This window comes from Bidens hawaiensis, unplaced genomic scaffold (genome assembly GCF_021521415.1).
Source record: "Bidens hawaiensis isolate Kalapana, Puna unplaced genomic scaffold, B.hawaiensis_p1.1 tig00019660_1, whole genome shotgun sequence".
NCBI lineage: Eukaryota > Viridiplantae > Streptophyta > Magnoliopsida > Asterales > Asteraceae > Bidens > Bidens hawaiensis.
In genome coordinates, this window is record NW_027492982.1 from 46984 (window position 1) to 66257 (window position 19274).

The window sequence follows — 19274 nt, forward strand, 5'->3', positions numbered from 1 at the left end:
ATTAGCCGCTGCCTACTCACCAACCCTCACTGTGGGACGTGCGTAGCCTACAGTTGGTGGAATGAAGATTCAAGAATGAAGATTCAAACTAAAATCTTATCATTTTCTATCATTTCTTTTATAAAAAAAACTCAAGAATGAAGATTCAAACTAAAATCTTATCATTTTCTTTCTTATCCCATGAAAAAAAAACTCAAGAATACAATGTAAAAGAATTGAAGCGACTGGATTGGCCGGTTACATACCATGGACCTCTAGTATCCAAGCTTCCACATCTAATTAATCATATATACTTCCAAATATATGATTGATTAATATATGCTTATTACAAAAATAAGCAGTCTTCTATCCAAATAAACTTGATCACTTAAGGGTGTCATGTGTAATGGTTTCACGCCCCAAAATACTGTATACGCCATTACGTGAGTGAGCAATACCCCTTCTTCGGTGAAGCCCCCCACTATAAGGTTGAGTGTATTTGCGTTTAATTACAAGGACCAATCGAATTCACACAAATAGCACTCGTGTTTCTAACTTTTTTTTATTATTTAATAATTGTCATGTGAAAGCATTAGGTTTGGTTACATATGGTTAGTGAAGCCACTCCTATATATCTACATGACAGTGATGTGATGTCATTCCCCCCACCCCCCACCCACCCACCCCACACACACATTTTAATGTAACCATTTCACATAGCCTAAGACCATATCCATTATTATCCAATGTATGAAGCGTTCTTCACTTAGGACGTGCCATATTAGCTCTCATTAGGAACATTTCTATCAAAAACTTAAAGGAAAAACGAATAAAATTAAAATGGAAAACGATAGAAAAAAAACAAAAATTAAAATGCGATACACTTGTTAATCTGTGAACTCTCGGCCCCGCTGCCCTCACAAACATGAACCCGAAAATGATTATAAACAAATCCGGACAATGTAGGCGCCAGTGACTTGCTCGTCCTTGAGTGCTTGTCCACTGTCCGTGGGCTCAAAACACACCCATTATGGGTTCTCTAAAGTATTAATTTGATACTTAGTTTGGATGAGGAATAAAAATAGCTTGATCAAATTAATTTAGCTAAATCTTTTTTATTTTAATATCAAGCCAGACCTATTAACCAGCTTTAATGTAATAATGTCCCCAAAAACACTAAATTGGGTAGGTTATGTTATCACCGAAGGTTGTTGCAGAGTGTGACATGATCATTTTAGTTTGTTGATCAGTTCAGTTCAGCCAAATATATAAGTAGTAATAATAAATTGATGTTATTTCTTAATGGGTATTGCAGAGAATGTCTATTTATGGTGAGAGTTTAATAATGTAAGGTGACCCATCAAATTTGTTCCATTCCTGGGTCTGAAAACCAATCTTTTCTACATGGGTTTTTAGGGATCTGTGGGCTACCTTCACTTCTTTATATGTCTTCATAGGTAAGATGGTTAGGGCTTCATAAATATCTAACAAAATAGATTTTTCGTACAATAAATTTATTGAAAATAAGAAATTTCATAGAAAGTATTAACAAGAAAATTAGGGGTTTTTAAAATCTTTAAATGAAAAAAATGGTTATTAAGTTGTATTTTCAACACATATAATAGACTCTTCATGTTATTACATGCTTATTAATGCATTTTGTTAATATTTTAACATTAAATCAATAATATCATGTTGGTGAGTGTAGTGTGTCTCATAAAGAGATAGTATGCATGTCGAGCAATGTTATTGAGATCGGACCGGACCGGCCGGACTGAGATTTGGTCTATTGACTAATCCGGTTCTATGTAGTTCGCTCGGATCCCAGAGAACCTGCTGGACCAGAAAACAGAACTGGTTGAACCGGTTTCATTATAAAAAATATTATTTTATTTTGAAAAAAAAATATTTTCAGGCCTAGCCACCATTTTTAGACGGTAGTTGTTCGGACAGTTGGACCGGTGAATCTGTTACCCGTCCGGTTCGTTGTTCGATCCGGTTATGGAAAGATTGATATCGAGCATTTGTATAATGATATTTTTATATTAATCAGACTGCATTAATTAAGGATAAAGTTTATCTCTAAAGGATTAAAGATAATGGTTGTGTTTATTTTGGCTTACATAACATGTTTAATTAGAATAGAAAGTCTTTTATAACATCAAACTGCCAATCTTATGTGTAACGCATTAATTACAACCCATCAACATGTACATTTATGATTTGTTAAGATTGTTTACAACTTGCTTACAATCTATCAACATGTTAAAACTGATCAACTTATTTACAACCCGTTTGACACAATTAGATTAATGGGTTGCATGGATTGTGTTAATTGAGGTAACATGATTTCAAGTGTTTCTGAGTTATGTTGATGATTATGAAATGAATGAAGTAAGAGTTGTATTATGGTTCATCAATTCAATATGTCAATCCGACACATCACAATGAAATACAATTAAATAACAAATTCCAAATGAGCTAGCTTTTGTAATTCAAACAAAATCATAACGTGCAATCTAAGTGTCCTTATAAGAAACTACCATATTACTCCTAATAGTCACATGTTTTGTTTTGTGTGGTTTATGGCTCAGTAAAGTGTTCCTACGGTCACATATTTGGATACCAATGGATAATCTTGGCCCAAAGGTTTTAATGTGAGCTAATTTGTCCCATTTGGCCCAAAGGATTTTATTTAAATTCGCTGATATATGTTGAAGTGAGCTTTTATGTACGATAGACTTGTCACGTAGGTTAATAGGATACTTGAATTTGGTATGATATGTTGGGAACCTCAAAATACAACTTTGAAGTTTCGTGAATGAAGTCTAGAGACTTATGTGTTAATTGTAAAGCTTGGAATTTGGTTAGTAAAACTCTAGAGACTAATTAGACCTATCACCTATACTTAATCAACTTATTTGTACACAACTAGACTACTAAATTTAAGTATAGTCTTAGTGTTTTATTAACATAAAATAAATTAAGAATTATTTAAATCTGTTATAAAACTTTTATAGACTCTTTAAAATGAATAATACATCCATTGATTGAATATAGTTTTAAGTATACCTATACTAAAGTATACTTACTTTATATAAATATTAACAAACCGGAAATTGTTATATATGCAATCAAGTTGATTAAATATTTTAAAATAAAAATGTTTATAACATTTATAAAAAAGAGTTAGACGTATTCATCCTATTTACAATATTCTTGAAATGACAGACTCTCTTGGCAAGTGTTTAACCTATAACATAGGTTTGTATAAATGGCCTAGATCATTGTAGATGGGATCTAGCCTCGGTCTATACATTATTTGGCCTTACTATTTAGACCTTACATTATCTAGCTTTGAAGTTTCAAACCTTGTTTAAAACATTGGGTGAGGGTTTAAAATCTTGTCATCGAAATTTTGTAAAATATTTATTTTCACTATATATTTCATAGAGGCCGTTATGAGATTATATTTGATAAAATTGACGTTTCTTCATCACGAATATGTGTGTCATAGTATTCTTTGTTTTATTAATTTCAAATTAACCAACATAATAGTTAGAGTATTAGTCTATCTGTCTAGACAACCCTATCTTGTTTACGAGAAAGATATGTTCTTTTGCCAAAACCTTTGAAAAAACTATATTTATATAGTTTAAAATATTTATATCAAGGTTTGACAATACCTTGTCTAAGATCCTTATCTTTGACAAGTTTAAAACTAACTCTAAGACAAACTTACGACTTCTAATGCGCGGAAAAAACCTTTACACTTATCGAGACACCAGACTTGAATAGGAGTTCAGGTCGCATATATTTCGAGAAAAAACTGAAAGTTAGTGTTCGCAAATGAAACCCCTAAATTCTCTATTTAAATGCTAATTCGGGACCGTAACTGACCGTTATCGTCAACCGATGATTAATCACTGGTATAAGTAAAAAATCTTGCCAATTGAGTATTTCTGGGCATCGCGGACCATTAAGCTAAATATCACTACTGCGTCATAAAACATTGGGTTTTTAAGGTTTTTAAATTTAATTGTGCCCCCGAAAAAATGTGCCCCGACCGGACGCCCACATAGCACACCCTTATAGCCTCCAATGTATATTTTTCTTCCCTTCCCAACATGACCAGTTCGATATCGCATATCAAACTTCCACCGCATGGGGCACCTAATGAAAAACATGATCCATTTATTCCAACTCTGAAGAGCAAGATTGGCAAATACCATGATGAACATTAACAGCATTAACATCTGTTAATAGAAAATTAACCGTCATCGAGATCATATTCTGAACGAGTATCCACACAAAACATCCACCGTCTATAGTTTAACTCAACCTAAGGCTAACCGAGCATTAATATAGTTTCGGACATGGTAACTTCCATCGAATTCACCGATAACCTTCCAAATCTCTCCCGTGTCCAATTCCAATCGTCTTCTTGTCGTTAAAAAATGAAGCTTCCTAACATACACTTCAAGCTTTGATATCAGATTATCTTGATGTCAGACAAACATTTTCTCCCTTAACACCGGACATATGATTTTGATCCGTCCCTACACATCATTTTACGATGTTTGAAGTGTTGGCTTGATTTATTTGGCTCGAAAAAAAAAAGTCAAGCCCGTTTTAGCCCGTGAGTTGAGAGTGGAAACCCAACTTATCCAAATTCTCATAAACCATTGATCTCTAGAATAGATTATTATGTAAATTCCGATTTCCAAGAAGTACTTTCAATCTTTGTGATATTATACTACGGAGGCACGGACTCGATATTATACTACAATGTTAGATCTTTCTATATAGTTGAATGTATTTAACTCCTACATTATATAATTGACACTTGAAGAAATACGATAAAATATTAAAGATCGGACTATTTCAGAAAATAAAATAATAAATAACAAGTTTTAACTTGTCCGTCATGATTAAAAAATATAATGGGGGAGATGTATCATGTATGTGTGCACACATTGTGTGTACGAGAGACAGAATTGGACCCTCAAATAATAAATAAGTGGTAGCTAGAAAGAAAAGAATAAGACTAAGGGGTGTGGGGGGTTTTAACGGGAGCTTCAGCGGAGCCAATAACCAATAATATTATGACGTGTGGCAGAGAGAGAAACTGGATAAGGGAGGTGTTGGAGCCCCTGGCCCCTGGTGTGGAGGGGCTCCAGCAGGAGCTCCAGCGAAATTTTTTTTTTTTTATAAATATATTCAAATAACATATTATTAAAAAACACATAAAATATTAAAAAAACACACATTAATAAAAAAACACATTAATATCTAAAATTCAAATTACAAAAAAAAAACATACTAAAGGTATATATTAAAAGTTTAAAAAAAACATAATTTGGAGGAGTCGGAATCAGACGAGTACCACGACATTTTTTTTGTGTTAATTTTGAGAGGATTTTAAGAGGAAATGTGTATAATTGTGAAATGGAGTATATTTTATAAAGGTATATATTAAAAGTTTAAGAAAATATATATTTTTTTAATTTTTAAGAGCCCAACGGCTCTTCTTGATAAAACCAAGATACCTTTCTCTCTCTCTTCTTCCGCTAACCGGCTCACGCCTGCCTTGTTTTTCCAGCTAGCGCCCCGTTAGCGCCCCCGCTAGCGCCCTGGTGGTGTGGTGTTAGCGCCTGGGGGCGCGAGCGGAGGGGCTCTAGCGCCCCCGTTGAAGCCCCACACCCCTCAGTCTAAAGAAGTAGAAACGTGTACGGATGGAGATGAAGTATGATCCACGTCAGAAAATAACCCACGTGTCGATTAGCAAATAAAGGCTTCTGATATTCCCAGAGGTCGTCAATCCACTGGTCCCACACGTAGCAGGTATTATATGATCTCTCTTCCCCATCTCCTTCCCACAAAAGTTATTATATAATTCAACCTCTGATAATAATCGATATTATTATTATGGCGGGTATGTGTTGCGGTGTGGTTGCTGATACAAATACTAGTACTAATAATGTTAATATTAATATTAATATTAATGCACCGTCGACTAGTGAACCTAGTGGCGGTGTACAGGCTAGGCGAAGAAGGATGGAGATACAACAGCTCCAATTATTTGCTTCATCAAGCATGATGGTTTCTATCCCTCGTAAGCGAAAAACCATGGAAAGTAGTTGTGTTGATATTAATATCGCGTCGAAAAGGCGCGTAAAATCGGATAATTCGAGATTCGGGTTGACGGTTGTGTGTGGGAGGAGACGAGATTTAGAAGACGCGGTTGCGGTAAAACCGTCGTTTTGTAGAGCGAGTGGTTCGGGTTCGGACGATCTGCACTTTTATGGCGTGTATGATGGCCATGGATGCTCACATGTATGTTATTGTCTTGTTCTGTGTATTCTGACTAGACGCTGCTGTATGTATATTTGAAAAGTTAGATATTAATTAATTGATTTTCCTTTCCGTACCTGACTTGTGTCTAGCGAGTTTTACAACACTGTATAATAATTTCTTTTGATTGTTTAGGTTGCAATGAAGTGTAAAGACCGGATGCACGAGATAGTGAAGGAGGAAGTCGAGAAGTCAATCGAATGGAAGGAGACGATGGTGAAGAGCTTCAGTCGAATGGATAATGATATAACCGAATAGAGCAACAGTTCTTCCGGCTCGAATTGTAGATGCGAGCTTAAAACTCCACAGTGTGATGCGGTCGGATCCACTGCTGTCGTTGCGGTTGTGGCTCCGGATAAGATTGTTGTTTCGAACTGTGGTGATTCGCGAGCTGTGCTTTGTAGGAACGGTGTTGCTATTCCTCTTTCAACTGATCATAAGGTACAAATATAGCGTAAAATCGTGTAACCAATATCTGATTTCCATTTGAATTATTTTAGACTGTTTATTGACAATTAATTTTTGTGTTTAGCCTGATCGACCTGATGAACTTAAACGAATCGAAGAAGCTGGTGGTCGTGTTATATATTGGGATGGTGCTAGGGTTCTCGGCGTTCTAGCCATGTCTCGAGCAATCGGTATGTTCTTATAACTCTAAATCGTGATTTATATTAATTTCACGATTTTTATCTATAATTAGCCTATTATGTAATTGTAATATTTGTACCTTAAGTTAATTTAATAAAAATAAACTCTAGTTGCGGTCGTGGTGTTATGTCAATTTGACCAAACAATATCAGCTCCTGTTATGTAATTGTAATATTTGTACCTTAAGTTAATTCAATAAAAATAAACTCTAGTTGCGGTCGTGGTGTTATGTCAATTTGACCAAACAATATCAGCTCCTGTTATGTAATTATAATATTTGTACCTTAAGTTAATTCAATAAAAATAAATTCTAGTTGCAGTCGTGGTGTTATGTTAATTGACCGAACAACACAAGTTCATACCCTGTTATGTAATTGTAATTTTTGTACCTTAGTTTAATTTAATTAATAAAAATAAACTCTAGTTGCAGTCGTGTTGTTATGTCAATTTGACCGAACAACACATATTCATACCAGATTACGTAATTGTAATCTTTGTACTTTAAAATTAATTTAATTAATAAAAAAAATAAACTCTAGTTGAAGTTGTGGAGGTATGTCAATTTGACCGAACAACATCAGATTCAGCAATTAATTGTTAATTTATTCTTGCTAATTTTCAGGAGACAATTATTTGAAGCCGTATGTGATACCGGAACCGGAAGTAACCGTAACGGAACGGATGGAAGACGACGAGTGCCTTATCATCGCGAGTGACGGACTATGGGATGTTGTATCAAATGATGTCGCATGCCGTGTGGCACGTATGTGCCTGAGGTCGGAGGAGGTTCCATCGCCACCACGGTCCGATGGTAGTCCACTTAATGTGGCAAGTGGTGAGAGCTCCGATAAGGCGTGTTCGGATGCCGCGATGCTGTTGACGAAATTAGCCTTGGCTAGACACAGCACGGATAACGTGAGCGTCTTGGTGGTTGATCTTAGGAGGGATTTATAACCATTATTAAGATTTATGATATGGTTATTTTTGTTTTTAGAAGTCTAATCATGTTTATTTGAGCACCGTTGATTGTATTATTTTTTAATGATCGTCTAAATGTATAGTTGCCTAGTAGGTGTAGAAACAATAGTAGTACGAATGTACAATAATTAAATTTTTATTATTATAATAAAATGATATAAGTAAAATAGAGGCATGTAAGATGGTAACAAGTTGCGCCGTTACTGCGCCACTAATTTTCTTTGAATGCCAAAACCGATCATTTTAAAACCAAAGTTGTCGTTCTTTGGCGTCATTGAGTTACTGTGTGCGACTTGCTGAACTCTTTTAAAAAATGTGCCTGCGTCGAAGATAAGAGACCCAAATCTGAATGCATATGCTATAGTAGTAAATACTACATCGGTGTCTTTACTACAGTATATATGTTTTTCATTCATTCATTAACATATTTTAATTCGTATGAATCAATTGTACGATAGTAATTAATTAAGCAATAACTTTTAAACATAAATGATAAAAACAACAAAATATATTTCTTCTGGTTAGTCTAGTTGTTGTGGAAGTTTAATCCACGCGTCAAGGCCACCTCATCGCCTAAGGGCAAGGGTGGTGAAGAGGCACAAGACATCGCATCAAGAGGGGCGATAGCTGGTTAAGGCTCGAACAGGAGGGGGACGGGGGTTTATAAAACCAAGAAGGGTGGCACAATGTGAATGATGGTGGCTGCCTGTCATGTATGTTCGTGAGTGTCATCTAACAGAGGGAAGGGAAGGAAACGAAATGAAAGAAAAAGAAGAAAACATGTTTCTAAGATTTTCTTAAGAAGAGAATAGGAGAGGAAACGAGGGATAAGAAAATTTAAGTCTATATCTATCCCTTCAAATTGAAGAGATTATAAAAGAAAATATTTATGTATAATATTAATTGCTTATCAATTTCTAAATTAGTGTAATTTTTTTCTTTTCATTAAACTCCTAAACATGAAACAAAATGACATATTTTCCCTTTTCTTTTCTTTTCTCTATTAATTTCTCTCACACTCTTTTTTTTTTCTTCTTAAATGAAACTTGAAAACATTATAAATAACACATAATCTTACCAATATTAAAGTAACACACGAAATCAAGTAATTAAATGAATTAATTTAAATTGATACACATCTCTGGTCAAATAACATATTTTTTTAAGAAGTGGTCATTCCTGAATCAAGTGACCAACTAACCAAGCAGTAGTGGTCCATGAAGACGGCTGAGGTGGAAGTACATAGGATCAATGGATAACGGTGAAGTCTTAGTCAAGTCTGGGAGACACAAGCCAGCATAATGTTAAGCCACGTCACCATTGGGTCCAATCCCACGGCCATCACTCTCTGTGTGCTGGTTTTCAATCCTCTCAAGTCTCACTCTACACTATTCACTTCTTTGCATATTTCGTCCTCCATATCAACTCCTTGTTGTTGAAAGTATTCATTTTACATGTTTCAACCTATGTTGTAATTGCTAGATATAGCTTTGTTGGTTATTAACGGGTTGTTTTATTTTTTAGTTAGTGTATATATGTTATACATTGGAATACAATTATCAGCTCTAGATATTTGGAGGAGTATGATTTTACCCAATTGTTTCTTTGGTTTTCAAAAGTCTACTAGCCTAATGATATGAAGGTGTGGTGTGATAAGATAAAGTCATTCTTGAAGGTGAAAGTTCAAGTCCCATTAGACCAATGTAACATATTAAACCAATGGTAACTATGAGTGTATAATTGATGGGAAATCTGCAAAACACTTATTTGTTTCATGTGGATGCAAATTTATCAGTAAATGGTGCGAGCTTCCGTCAATTTTTACGTTTGGTGTTAGAGATCTTCTTGAGGTGGATAAGTTCTATTTTGGTTTCAAGAAGAAAGACAATTTGGTTCACTCGGTGACTTACAGACTTTCAACTGTATTCGTTTATATTTATAAAGTTTTATTGGTGATTAAAAAAATACAATACTCTACATTATTCTATATAGTGTTATGTGATTAAAAACATATCGAATAAAAATTCCTTCCTGATCTTACCACAAAATCATATTCCAAGACAAATATTGTTCTTGATGGAAATGAACTACCTTTTGCATGTCAAAGACAGTGATATCCATTCAATCATGTTTGTTGTCTATGACGGTATAATAAAAAAAATGGTTTAACTTCAATATATTCTCTAAGTCCAGTATAAAAGAAAATGGTTGTCTTCAGCGTATTCATGAAGTCTGGTTTAAAAAACGAAGAAATAACATTTGTTTTAAAAAAACATATATTCTTTGAAGACAATGCTTGGTAATGAAGATATCTGTTTTCTGAGAAATAATGTGACTTTTTCGACAAAAAGTGTTAATCCGGCAACCTGTAAATAACAACGTTAGGATCCTGTTAGTCGTGTACTGTAGGGAACAAATACGTTAAATAATGGGACCTTCAGCAACCAATTTGTTATTAGAGACAACAACAACCAAAAGTTGATAGTGAGGATTAATAAAAACAATATTAAAAACACACACATTTATTGCACATTTTAATATTGCTAATCTACGAGTCCCGTGGTGTAAATTTATGTAACATTATTATTATTTTTTTGTTATTTCTTGGTGATATTTTTCTCAAATGAAAATATAGTAACTAAATAAAATTGTTGTTGTTAAAGAAATTACAAAACTATTTTATAATTTGAAATTTTATACTTGCTTGGAGATTTAAAACTATTTTACAATCTAATTTTCATGTTTGTGATATGATTTACCCTTTACTACAGATTCTATATTTATAATTTCTTGAAATATATACATTGGAAGAACATAAGTTTGCTTTCTATTATATTTTTGTTTCATATGTTATTAACAACATTTTTCATTTTATCTTCTTTCCTTTTTATACGTATCTATAAAATAAAAGCAAACTGAAACGACCCTTTGCTTCAATTATTACCTCGACATTAAACAAATAGATCATTCATTCTGATAATTATCTCTACATTCGACATTCGATTATTCTATCTAGAATTGATGTTTCGTAAAAGCTCCTCAATGATTGTGGAAGTGTATATTAGTTTATTCTGTATTAATTTAGCAGTCCTATTTTAAAAGCTATAGTTCAACATTTTGAGCCCATATGCTCTAAGTTGCTCAACCCATTTAGTAGCCCAAAATTATAAAAAGGAAAAAAAATGTCGAAAGATTTTAGCGGCTCATTTTGTAGCCCAATTATCAACTCGATTGCCTATTGCACCGACCCAAATCAACATGAATACAATGACTCGATTACGGATTAAACCGAACCTACTTAGAGTCGACATTCAATTAGGAATCTATATCGAAAAACCCGATCTAACCGACCCGAGAAACCTAAAACCTATTACACAACCCGAAGGACAACCCTATGATACACTCAGAGGACTCTTGTGATCCAAGGTAAAAGAATTGTTGCAAGAGTAACAAGACATGCTGCTAGGCATAGTTAGGGTTGTCCGTGTGTTCAACACTAACTAGTTCGTAGATTGTAACTCGCACATAATTAGCTCGACAAATTCAGTTTTAAGCAAAGTTGAATTACTTAAGACGGGAAGAGAAATCATAATAAATATTGTTACGAATTAGAAAATGTGAAGCACATGGTTGAGCATCTAGGGGCTTTTAGGGTTCTAAGGGTGATGCCCCTAGACCATGAGGATTTCAAGAAGGCAACGCCTCTAGTTAGGCCACATAAATTATTTTGTCTTATATAGAAACAAGTATTTTTGTCCCCGCGTTGCGGCGGAACAGGTTAACTGCAGTACATGTTCAAAAACAACAGTGTGTTGCGGCGGTACGCATCACAAAGTAGATTGGAATCAGTTCGATTGGTTATACTAAAAGTATTGTGGCAAAAGTTTCAATACCAAAGTTGATGGACCAATAAGTAAAGATTTAAGTTGAAAGGGTAAAGGTTGCCGGGAGATCAAAAAGTATATATATGCAACTTTTGTGACAAAAGTCTAATAAACCAATGTTTGTAATTAAAATAGAGGGGTAAAAAATCATATCTATTAAACTTACATGACAAAAGCTTAGTGAACTAAATTTGATTAATTAAAGTAGAGGCCAAAAAAATATATTTATTAAACTTGTGTGACAAACTTAAATGAACTTTAAGCAGGGTCGTCTCTGAAAATACTAAAAGAAATTAGGGCCCGGGACATGAAAATCAAAAGGCCCTAAAATACATACTCAAAAACTCTCATATAACAACAACAACAATAATAATAATAATTAAAACAAAAGTTCTTTTTAAATAATAATAAAAAAATAGCAAATTGATCTAACTAAAATACTTAAACGAATCGTAATGCTCGTTTAGCATTTTGGAAGCAAAAAACCCTCGACTAACTCTTTGTAATTCGTGATCTTCATAAACATATACATCTTTTTCTTTAATATTAAATCTTTGAGGTTGCTTTTGAAAAACGTATGCATTCTTTGCGATTTGTGTGTTTCTTAACGTTTCTTCTATTTTTCTCTTTTTATGTTTTTGACTACTGGACAAGTGTTTAGACTTAGAATACATAATATCTAAAAAAAAATATTATCATAACTAATTAACTATCAACTAATAAAAGTAAACATATATTAAAATTAACGAAAATGAAAATTGAATAATAAGTAGTTAATTAAAAAACTAAATAAATTAACATGTTATTAAATAACCTCCTTAGCTGTTTGCCTTCCTGGAAGAGTAGTACAACGATGGTCGAACAAACTGAAGATCTCAAAGTCGCCTCGTTGGTCGGAAGTACGGTATATGGTGGTCGCCGCCTGCCGGAAAAACAGAAGATCTCAAAGCCGCTTGTCCGAAGTCTGATGGTCGAAGGAAGAAACAAACCCTCGCCAGTAGCTACGCCGTTCAAACCCTAAATGTTCTAATTTCTACGCTATTTTGATCTTGTTAATATTAATTGGTATTATTATTTTTAATCAGGTGGGCTTTTAATAAAATGAGCCAATAATTCATACATATAATTTAAAAACTTATGGGCCCTCAAGGGGAGTGGGCCTGGGGCCTGAGCCCTCCGTGCCCTCCCCTTGGGCCGGGCCTGACTTTAAGTTAGAAAATCTTAGTGCATGTAGAGACTTGTATTATATGTAAAAAAGGTAGGTACATTTGAGGCACATTTGATGAATAGTAATAATGTGAGAGGAAGACATCTTGGTTTTTAATATATATATATATATATATATATATATATATATATGTATATTAGAGATGGTCAAAAAAACCGGTTGGGGAACCGGTTTGCCGGTTTAAACCGGAAACCGGTTTTTACGAAAACCGGTTTTTTAAAAACCGGTTTGACCGGTTTACAAACCGCCGGTTCGTATTTCGGTTACAAGTTTTAGATCCAAAACCGGTTAACGAACCGGTTAATGGAAAAACCGGTTTTTTTTAAAACCGGTTATTATGAAAAAAACCGGTTATTAACCGGTTATTTAAAAAAAAAAACCCGGTTAACCGGTTATTAACCGGTTCTAACCGGTTTCTAAACCGGTCCTAACCGGTTAGACCGGTTAGGGTTTTGACATACAAAAACCGGTTATTAACCGGTCCGGTTATTAACCGAACCGGTTTTTTTCCAGGCCAAAAAAAACCGGTCCGGTTAATAACCGAACCGGTTTTTTTAAAAAAACCGATTTGTGCACCTCTAATGTATATAATATCATTTGGATGGTTCATCGGATTTGCAAGACTGATAAAAGCTAGGTTGTATGAAAATGGCCATAATTGGAAACTAATTATTAGTAGTAAGCTGCTATTTATTATGAAACTGAGATAAACAATGGCAACTTGGCTCGGCACTGATAGGCAACTTTAGTGGTAAGCTACTGCTGACTAGTAGTAAATTGTAGCAACGATAAATGTGAGTAATAGAACCGTGAGCAGTGATAATAAATTTTCACCAATTAATTACAACTGAGTAGTTTCAATGATGTACGTAAACGTATAACTAATTAACCAACAACTGTCATACCTCTTTTACGAAATCGTTGCAACATTTCAACATAGTTACGTACATGTAAAAGGGAAACTTTGGTGTGTCTGAGTCTTTTCTGATTAATTAAGATTTCGTACTCTTGAAATACTTTAGTTTACTTGTAAATACACAAAGATTTAAGAAGCTATCCAAATTAACAAGGTGAATAAATAAGTCAATCAATGAGACCCAAATGAATAGACTTGTAGGAAAGTGAAATGATGGAATCTTACTCGTGGTTGGTAATTGAACAAGTTTCCAAGTATATAATATCTATCTTATTCTTTTATTGTGTTTTGTAATATACAACGAAACTAAACCAAACAAATTGAAGACATGATCATGTGGTTAGGATAACGACACCAAAACTAATATGCAACCTATGAATGATTGGAATCATCGTCACTTTCTTTACAACACGTTCACAAATACCAAACTGGACCCGTCACACCTTATCAAGAACCATGTTGTAGGTACCACAACCTGCGAACACTAGGCTAGCTTTGCACATGTACTATAAGACCGGGTACCGTACTATATATTGGGTCCATCACTATTGCGAATCAAACCACCTGATTCTAGGTCATGGGTACCACTTGTTTGTCCACAACTCTTGTCATAGCCACAAGATTGGTAAGTTCATGATCAACGACGTGGAAGAGTTGTAACCTTTGGCCAAATTTTGTTTTCAACATTCATGGTCTTGGGTTTTCCATATGAATGCTTATTTAAGATACAATAATTAACAACTTACGACAGTTTATGTTGAGTTTGTGGAGGCTTAGGCTCGGTTTGGGCCCGGTTACTGGAACCTGTGTTTTGGGTTAAATGAAAACTGGAGACATGGGTAGTCTTTGGGCTAACCATGTATCTCGTTATTGGGGTTTGTCGTTTATGTCTTCGTGTTCTCTAAGCTAGAAACCCTAATGTATCACTATGTATTGTAATCCTTATACTTGTAATTTCTCGTCAAGAGTGTTGAGAGGTAATAATAAATTATTGGATGCACCTCGTGTAGGTCACTTTATATTGAACCACGTAAGTCCTTGAGTTTCATGGCCGTTTACTCTTCGGGCGTTTAATTGTGTGTTTTTGCATTACTGATCCTAACTGCTTACGTGTGATAAATAAGCATTGGTATCATCAGGGCTGGCTCAACGTCCTCAGAGGACTAAATCTAACTAAAATGTGTATAGCGCTAGAGAATATACAATAATTATAGAACATGAATGATATGTGGTGATAATGGATAGCAAGCAATCCTCCTAGCTTGTGACCCATCAATGAGTTACTAATTCTAAAAGAACTCTACTTTCGCAATCTCATAATACATAACTCTTACTTAGACTGATGGCCTTATAAAGCTAGAGGCCTAAAGCCATGACCTCATTTAGCTTACCCACGAGACGGACTAGTATCATATTTCCATGTTTAAAAATTAAATATGTGAAGTATTGTAATTGTGTGTATCGGATTTTGAAAGTTCACCGGAACTCATTATTGCATATATATGATGCAAGCCTTGCATTTAATAAAATAAAAATAAAATTATGATGTGGTGAAATTGGTTGGTTCATGTCATGCCACCACCGATAACCTGAAAGTGTCTATACTCAATTGGGAAAGATAGGATAAGCATATTCTTGAGATGGCATATGAATCTTAAGGATCCCATGTTTTTAAAACATTTAATAAAATAATTTTAACTTTTCTTTAACGATGAATATCTTTTAATATTTGACGTATTTGTAAGTGTGTGACTTGAACCAAGACTTCTCATACATACCTAGGTGGTTAAATATTTTGCTATTGAACATTGAACAAGTCTTTTAATCTACTTACTTTTCTCTCTCAATAAATTATTTTATGTTCACTTGTGAAAGAAGTCTTATCCTTAGAATCAAGTTCATCACAAATATTAACTAAAAACACTTGTAATATTTAGGGTGTATTATTAGTTAAAAAACTTGTGGTCAAGAAACTTCACCACAATAAGTATCAAATTCAGTATATTCGAGGATCTTAAGAAGAAGAATATTTGTTTTGGATGCTAGTTAACAAGTAAAACATTTGTTTTGGGAATACAATAACTGCAAAGCATCAAATGATTGTACGGACGTGTTTGGTCACAAAAACCACCTAAAAAACAAGTGGTTTAAATAGTTTTAACATGGTTCCATACTTCCAAAGTTCAAATGAGATTGCAATTTGCAAGACAAGTTAGTCACGTTTCAGTAATTCAGTTTTAGTTGGTGGGCCGTAGGCAATAGAAATGGATATTTCGTGTCAAGTTGTGTCCAACGTAGGCCCATTGAAACATGTATGACCCAGTTCTTATCTGACCAAATCCAATAATCTTCGTGGGCCTTTTGGGTTGTGGTAATGTGGTTGGAACACTTTTGCACACTTTTGTACAAGGGATGATACCTTACCAATGTAACTAATTAACTATGATAGGTCGATATGAGTTTGATGTGTCATGACATGAAAAGGTGGTCATGTGCAGGTGCAATTATTATTTGTTAGATAATGTTGGAGGTTGATGTTCCATGAACATAAAGGTAGCAATAATGTAAAAAAGACAATTTATCTCAAAGATTTAAGAGGGTGAAATAGTAGTAACTATGTTTTTGAGTCTCTGTTAGATCTTATATTTTAATAAACTTATGTCATAAACTTATTAAAGACCGCTTGTTTTGTTTTTATATGATCTTATTGTTTAACAGGACAATGTCGTTTGTGTTAGGATATCATTCATGTAAAACACACACATAATGAAGCTGTAAATCTTAAATGAACACAAGATACAATGATTCACGTAGTTCGGTCTAGTTTATGTCCACAAGCTATAACAAAGCATTTATTATTGATATCCTCTCCACACTCACAATGAGGAATTACAAGTATAATATGAATATAAATGGATACAAATCGTGGTTTAACCTTTGTTGAACAACAAACCATAGACGAGCTATTAAAAATATTAAAGTCACTCTAGAACCTTCTCATGTCTTCAAAAATTTTATTTTTAAGGCAACTTTCGTATATATAAACAAGGATGTTTTAACTTTTAGCAATAGCCAAAAACCCTGTAAAACACTTGCCATCTCTATACCATCAAGGATCGTGTTGATGGTTGTTTCTCTGTTGTTGAATACCATAATATCACAAGCTTTTCAAATACACAACACGCCCTATTATATTGGTTAAGTGTTATAGTAAAAAAAATTATGTAGTTTAAATTTTGTATTAATAACTAATCAAAGTTCATACCACATTGACACTGTGACTTCAATGTACGTCCACTAAACACAATAAAACATGTCTTCAAGATTTTCAACTAACCGGGTTTAAAACCGAGAGTTAAACAGTTAAACCTCTACAAATCTAACACTTTGTTGGTGAGTTTATTAAGTTTTCCAGTTATTAATTTTTTTTTTTGGTTTAAGATTGGCTCCTTTTATATTTCATAGAAACATCCAAACGATTTACAATGACGTGGCAGGTAAGCGGGCAACAAGCTGCGCCGCAACCCCCTTTTGGATAGCAAACCCAATCCGACTAAAAACAAAGTTTTGATTCTTATGGGCTGATACGTTACTATACACAACTTTCTGAACCCTATTCAAAAGGTCCACGGCATCCGGAGCTAAGAAACCAAAAGTGTCAAAGGCGAAGGGGATAAACACGTGTTGATTATCCAAACAAGCTCTCTCGTGTTTAGCAACCTCGCCCGATGCCGCCTTCAATGCTGCCTGGTGTAACGATTCCGACGAAACCAGGGATACCCTAACCGGTAGACAATAGTTACGTTATATTTAATGTCGGGTACATGAATTACCATAGTAGTTATACGAGAATACATGGTTCACTGTATTGATTGTACGTGAATATATAATTCATCGTATTGATTATGCGATTAATCGATCGATAGTTATTGAAACCCGAACGAATCGAGGGTTCAATTATAGACGATATCTATAATATTTAGTGATGTTACGAAGCATTAATGCTTCGGGATAAGTAAAGTACGGCACAGAAAAAGAATTTCGATTTAATGGTACGTCGGTACGTTAAACGAAACCTTTAATACCAAACCGAGCAAGAGACGATCGATCAAGCCGAAAAAGATGCGCAATAATTAATAATATGATGTTTTAAGTTAATAAATGTCATGGTTTAAGTTTTTGAAGTTTTTAAATCGGTTTTATATAAATTTCATTTTTAAGCCGAAAAACGGCCGTTTTAGCCTCGTTTTAAGCCGAATTAAACACTTAACCGAAAAACGAACTGAACCAGATTATCCAAAACATTATCCAGATTACGGAAATCTGAATATGTGGCTAAGATTGAAGAAGTGGGTCCCACCCCACCCCTTTAGTTGTTCCGATCGGACCCCAAGGGGTTTACCCCCATTCATTGTTATTTTTTTAACAAATATATCAAGATTCTTCATCCCTTCTTCAACATTATGATCCAAAAACCCGAGAGTGTAGCAAGAAAAACACGGTAAGGATCGAGTTATTTACGTTTTCATCTTCGTTTCTTGAGTTTATTTGCAAGAAAATGAGGTTTCAAAGATGAAAACCGATTCTTGCATGATCAAGTGATGTATACGGGTTATACAAGGTATCTTGGTCCAAGAAAGGAGTTAAACGGACCAAAAACGGATTTTTACAGTTAAATATTTGTTTTTAAAGCAATAACCGAAACTATAGTGTAAGAGGCTTGATCGTGAGTGTAACTTGCTTGGTATTGTGGTATGTTGGTTGTAGGTTCTGTATTTAGTGGTAGATAAGGCGGAAAAACGAGTTTGTAGCTTGTAGTGGCGGAGATCGAAAGGTATATTCGGTTTATGTTCGGTTTTGGAGTTTTTGGACAGATTGTTGATGGTTTAGAGTTAGGTTATGAAATTTTACAGAAGTGTTAAATACATGAAAATATGAGTTATGTGAATTTTTGGTAATTTTTGGACAAAGGATGAATATTTGGTGAATTTAATGCTCGGTTTTGGCAAAAAATGATGAAAAATAGTTAAATATCATGAAAAATTCTGTAAAATTGCAGATAAGCTTTTGATAACATGTATAAGTCACACACAAAATTTTAGGTCAGTTGGAGAAGTCTAAGTAGGCTTTTCGGTTAAACGAGTTCTAGGGTTTTCTAGCTCGGTTTTAGTGAAAATGGCGTGTAAAAGAAGATTTTGGTTCTGGAAAATTACAGGGGACTATGTGGATGGCAGGGGACATCCAGGAAAAATTTGGGATTTTTCTAAGGTCGTTTGATATTTACGAC

The 19274-nt window shown here is 34.3% G+C and overlaps 1 pseudogene across 1 annotated transcript; it reads left to right on the plus strand.

Moving 5' to 3' along the window:
* Nucleotides 1-5904: 5904 nt before the first annotated feature.
* Nucleotides 5905-8041, plus strand: LOC143558792 (protein phosphatase 2C 37-like; annotated as a pseudogene). Its single transcript, XR_013139806.1, has 4 exons — nucleotides 5905-6315; nucleotides 6469-6774; nucleotides 6866-6971; nucleotides 7604-8041. The product of XR_013139806.1 is annotated as a protein phosphatase 2C 37-like (transcript).
* The last annotated feature ends 11233 nt before the right edge of the window (nucleotides 8042-19274 follow it).